The following is a 6,426-nucleotide window of genomic DNA, read 5'->3' as shown; positions in this document are numbered from 1 at the left end:
TATGGTTTTTTGTGAACTTCCCGATTATGGCTCTTATGGGCTTCCCGTTATATAGCTCGGTTAAGCTTCCCGATAAGCTCTTTATGAGCTTCCCGAAATGGCTCTGTGTGAGCTTCCTGTTACAAGGCTCAAGAGTATGCTTCCCGATTATGTGCCCTAATTCGGTACCCCTAAAAATGAATTGATGAATTATAGTAGTGTACACTAAAGTGTACTATATGAGTGTATCCATCGATATTTCGAATAAATTCAACGGGTAAAGTTCTGACATGGCTGAAATGAATTTGAAATGATTTGTCATCAAAGTGTACATGTAATATTGAAAATGTTATGGAAAGCATGTGAATATGAAAGACATTAAATGATGAGCTCATCCATGTTCTTGGTATTATATGAATTACTTGACTAACATGATTAGGTGATGTTGTGTTTTAGACTATAAGCCAAATTGCTTGGATGCATTATTGTATGTTTATCTTAAATGTAAATATATGGTAAGTTAAATTCCTGTTATACGAATTTACTAAGCATTAAATGCTTACTAGGTTTTCTTTTCTCTGTTTTATAGTGCTCGGAAGCTCGTAAAGGTTGGAGATCGGTCGGAGTATCATCACATTATCCTCCAGCTTGTTTTGGTATAAATAGAAAACTTATTTTGACATAATGGCATGTATAAGCTAATTTTACCAATGATGATATGTAAAATGGATATTTGTAATCTAGCCATTAGAATGGCCAGTAATGGTATATTTTGGCATGATAATATAAAGTTATATTATGTTTAATACATGCATGTATAAGGTTTGGTTAAATTGAATTAGTGTAAAATATAAATTATCATAAGAAGGTAAGCTTGATCATATGAATATGTGATACTATTTAATTTATATTAATGATGTTTGCTTGATTTATATGACTTAAATTGGTTGGAAAATATATGCACATGTTGTTGTAGGTTGAAGGTTAAATTTGGGTGAGAAATGAGGCTAGGAAATGGCCTTATTTTGTCTACACGAGTAGACTCACGGGCATGTATCTTGACTGTGTGTGACACATGGCCTAGCACATGGGCATGTGGTTTGGCCATGTGTCCCCTGCATCCAAAACCTGAGAAACAAAATGCTCAGAATTGGGTACATGGGCAGAGACGCGAGCGTGTGTCTCAATCGTGTGTGCTACACGATCTAATTTGTGAAAATTAAATTGGCCACAACCTAGCATACTGGCATGTGGCAGGCTGTGTGGCACAAGTTAGGGAGTTACACGGGCTAGGAAACGATCGTGTGCCTCACATCAAATGCCCACATGGCCTGAGACATGGGCATGTCACATGGTCGTGTGAGTCACACGGCCTACCCACACGGGCGTGTGAGTCACACGGCCTATCCACATGGCCGTGTGACCCCTGTATATAATAAAAAGTTTGAAATTTTGCAAAAAATTTTTTGAGTTTCTGATTTAGTCCCGACTTGATTCTAATATTTAAAGTGGGCCTCGAAGGTCCATTCAAGGGACAATATGATTAATTTTGGACATGAAAAGTAAATGATATGAATTATATGAAATTACTCTGTAAACTCTGGTAATGCTCTGTAATGTTGTTCTTGTAACAGATATGGGTTACGAGTGTTACATATATAACCCAAGTAACCTATTAGGACATCAACAACATAACTATTACTATCACAAATATATATGATCTACCACAAAATGATGTGAAAAATTAGGCTTCCCCGGTATACTTAAGAAGCTTATTCTTGAGCAAAATAGTGTCTTTTGCATAATTTATTTTTTGTTATTTTTAGATTTTTAGTTAATAAGTGAAAATGTCTAATTTTTGCCCATTTTGTGACCCAATTTTTCCAATAGAGCCATTGGGAGGCCTAACATGTGATTGAGTGTTTTAGGGAAGTGTTGGAGGTCGAAAACGAGCGAGAACAACACCAAAGGCAAGGGTATCACGATATCAAGACCTTGAAATCGCGATACCACCAACAATATGGAAGATTGGAGACACCCTTCAGTGTTATTGTGATATCCACCTTTCCAAGAAGATCCCAAGGCTTGACACTGCCCGAGGTATCGCGATATCCACTTTTAGGTATCACGACATTGACATTGTCAAGGGGGACAAAATTGAAAAAAAAGGGTAGTCTTTGTCCACACAACCCACCAATCACCCAAAGCTAGTGTAAGGGCATTTTTGGCAACGAAAACTCATCAGAAAACTGTAACAACCCACACCCGTACCCTACGCTGGGACAAAATATGAGGCACTACAGCTCTTAAGCACATGTAGTCAAACGTTTTTGAGTTATCAACACTTGGTAAAATTTAAAACTTTTTCGGAACATGTCTAAACTTCATTAACATAGACTTATGAGACCCCGAACATCCATAAAAACCCATTCAGGACTGATTTGGGTCCTTAAAAAAACTCTAGAAAGATGACCTTAGAAACAGGCACACGCTCGTGTGGAAGGGCAACACATTCGTGTGGCCATTAGGACATTGTAACATCCCAAAATAGGGCCTAGTCGGACCAGTGGTTTCGGGACCACAAATCTGATGTTGAAACATTTATTTTATGATTTTTATGAGGTCTAGAATATGAAAAGATGCATGTGCTAAAGTTTCATGAAGAAATTCTATGAGTAAAGTGTCCAATTGGAAAATAAGGACCAAATTGAATAAATTGAAAAACTTGGGTTCTAGAAGAAATTTGTATGAAATTACTTTATATTATTAATTAGAAGTCCTTAAGGAGAAATTTTCTCAATTTCTAAGTTGTTGGACAAAAATGGGCATGAATGGATAAAATTTGAAAGAAAGGGCTTTAGGGAATTTTGGTCATTTGGCTAATTAATGAAATAAATAGGAAAATGAAGGCAAAAATAAGCAATTCTTCTCCCTCATCTAGCCAAATTTCTCAAGCCCTCCATAGCTAGGGTTTTCAACATTTTCAAGCTCAATAGTAAGTGCTCTCGAGCCCCATTTTTAATGTTCTTCGTATTTTTGAAATCCTGGTAGCTTACTTTCTCCATTTCTACCCATATTTTGAGTTAGGGTTCATGTTTTCAAAGTGACCCATGTGTGACATGTTTATTCTTTGATGTTTTATGGAGGAATATGAAAGTTTGATGTGTGTTAAACATCTTTTTCTAGGTGATTTTCGTGAAAAAACCCAAAAATGACCTTTTTGCAAAAAGTGTAAAATATGTGGTAGAAATGTGAAATAATGGAGAAATGTGGGGTGCCATAAGAGAAACAACATTTGACTAAGCTCAGGTAATGTAGAAAATTCATGCATTTCATCATACGAGCGTAGGGACTAAATCGTAAATAATGTAAAAGGTTAGGGGCGAAACGATCATTTTGTCTAGGGGTGAAATTTAGACTCAAAAAGTATAATGTAAGGTTTTAATAACTCATTTTTATTGTTATAAACCCCGAGAAACAAATTTCAGAGGTCGATCGAGGAAAACGAAAGGTTTCAGAATAACCGAAATGCGAAACCAAAACGAATACGAGGTAAGTTCGAATAACTTTAAGTAAACTATTAATATGCCTAATTACATGTGTTATGAATGCATGATATTTGGTTATAATGGTGGCATGAAAATCCATGAAATATGCTAATAATAATGATATGATAATAAATGTCCCGGTTGAAGTCAAAAAAGGGAAACTCGATGGATAAACCACGGCTTACATGACTTGAGATCCTGCATGTGTTGCAAAAAAGGATTAGCCCGGACAGGTAATCCGTTGATCTCAAATATAGAAAGGATCTAGCCCGGATGGGTGTTCCTTGAATGATCGAGCCTTCCGAAAAATATGTATGCATTGTGGATTTAGCCGGGACGGGTAATCCGATTAGGGTCTGAATTTAGCCTAGACTGGTAATTCAGATTCGAGCTTGTTAAGGGTGTTTGTCACTATAAGGGATTTAGCCTGGACTGATAATCCCGACATTACCCTATGAGTTGATATTATGGGGGGTTTAGCCTAGACTGGTACTCCTGCAGTAAGATGTGAGGTTCGTGGGAGTGTGTACTTGAGATGATCGCTCTTATGACTTGACGGTAAATGGAAAATCCATTGAGATTTTCAAGAAACTCAACGGGATTAACATGAGATATAAAAATGAAAATGTTGGATGAGCTCATCTAAGAGAAATTTAGATGGTGTATTGTTATGAGACTAACTTGTTAGTTGAGTGCATGTGATAGGGAAAACAAATTCATGCTTGTTGGTTTCATTGCCTAATATGGATGTATGGTAATTAATCGGTAAGTTTACTTTCCAGTTATTCGGGCTTACTAAGCATTTAAATGCTTACCCCTCTCTTTTCCCTGTCTTACAGAGCTCGTGGACTCACGAAGATTGGGAGACGATTGGAGAATCAACACACTATCATCTTACCTAGCTTTGGTATATAAATACTCTTATTTTGGTCAATGGCATGTATAGGGCTTTTGTTATTTTGTTATATATGTCATTTGATTAGCCAATATAAAGGTTTATAAAAGTATACATATTCACTTGTATATGGCCAGGGGAAATTGGCTCATTTTGGTGTAAGTTATGACCTACCAAATTGTGCATGTTATGTTCCAATGTTCTTGTGATGATTAAATATGGTGTGTTACAATTAGTCATATATAATATGACCAAATCATATGGGGTGGTTAGGCGACAATTTTGCAATGAGTTAAGATAATGAGCCAAGTTTAATTGAGTTACAAGTCATAGAAATCCTTAATAAAAAGGGGATAACCTAGCATGTATGAAAATCGATGAGATGAGGTTTACATGCAATGAGGTGTATTAAGGTCATTTAAGAGTATAATTAGACCATGTTAAGTGTTATTGAAAACTATAAGTGGATATGAATATTAGAAGGTGACCATAGGCTTGAAAAATGGCCCAACAAGGTCCACACGGACCGCTCCATGGGCGTGTGATATGGTCATGTGATATGGCCGTGTGTCCCCTGCACCTGAAAAATTTTAAGTTAGAATGCATGGGACTAAACACATGGGTAGAGACATGGTCGTGTGTCTCAACCGTGTAGAGGACACAGCCCAGCACACGGGCGTGTGTCTTGGCCGTGTGCCCCTAAATGCATGCTAATGTCATAAATAGAATGCTCGAGTTTTTGGACACGGGAGACCACATAGGCGTGTCAAGGCCATGTGAATGACACGGGCCAGGGACATGGGCATGTGCTCGGCCGTGTGAAAACCCCTGTAGGCTTGAAATAGGAAATAAATTCAATTAATTCCATAAGGGTTAGGGGAACGGGTGTGTCCCAAAGCGCACGTTCGTGTGCATTGCCTCCATACGGGCGTGTGAGGCTTAACCTAGAAAATTTTCCAAGAACTTTCTCAAATTCTCGATTTAGTCCCGGACCATTTTCAATGTATGTTTTAGACATCGTGGGCCCATAATAAGAACATTAAGATGTTGTTTGATTGGTTTTAATTTGGAATGAAATTTTATAGCCCGTATTTCATGAAAATATCCGAGTATGTGTCTGATAATGTCTCGTGCCTGGTCCCAATCTCGGGAATGAGTAAGGGGTGTTACATTTAGTGGTATCAGAGCTACAGTTTAGTCGGTTCTAGGACTACCGTAAAGTGTATTGAGTTTAGCTATACATGCCATTATATGAACGTTGATAGTGTGACATCTCCTAACTGTTTAATCGTCTTTAAATATAGTAAATGTCTTCCAATCAAGCATAAGATGAGTCTGAGGGAGCCGAGAGCCATGCTCCAGCTTTTGTACAACGAGCTGTTTCTAGTAGTAGTAGAAGGCCTATGTCTGAAGGCCGGGAAGAGGCTAGAGCTGCCTTTTTTGACATGATGGATGAGTGGTTTGGGGATTATTTGAGAAATCAGCGTAATATACCACGAACTCGCTTTCCCCTTAACCGACCTCATGTGCAACGAGGTATGACACTTGTAAGAATTGGTAAAGCCCCTGTAGACAAGCTTAGAAAGTATGGGGCTGAAGAATTTATGGTTAAGATTGATGATGATGCAGAACGAGCCAAGTTCTAACTCGAGAACACTACACGAGTATTGGATGAGTTATCTTGTACACCTAAGGAGTGTTTAAAGTGTGCTGTATCTCTTTTAAAGGATACTGCATACCACTGGTGGAAGATTGTATCTTCAATGGTGCCAAAGGAAAACATCACTTGGGAATTTTTCCAAGCGGAGTTTAAGAAGAAATACACCAGTTAAAGGTTCCTAGACTCGAAGTGAAAGGAGTTCTTGGAACTTAAACAAGAAAATAAGACTGTAGCAGAATGCGAAAGGGAATTTGTAAGGCTAAGTCAATATGCAACTGAATGGGTTCAAACAGAGTTAGAAATGTGTAAAAGCTTCGAGAAAGGTCTGAATGAGGAAATCAAGC

The sequence above is a fragment of the Gossypium arboreum genome, chromosome 6 (genome assembly GCF_025698485.1).
Source record: "Gossypium arboreum isolate Shixiya-1 chromosome 6, ASM2569848v2, whole genome shotgun sequence".
NCBI classification, from domain to species: domain Eukaryota; kingdom Viridiplantae; phylum Streptophyta; class Magnoliopsida; order Malvales; family Malvaceae; genus Gossypium; species Gossypium arboreum.
Note: the sequence above shows the minus strand (reverse complement) of the source record.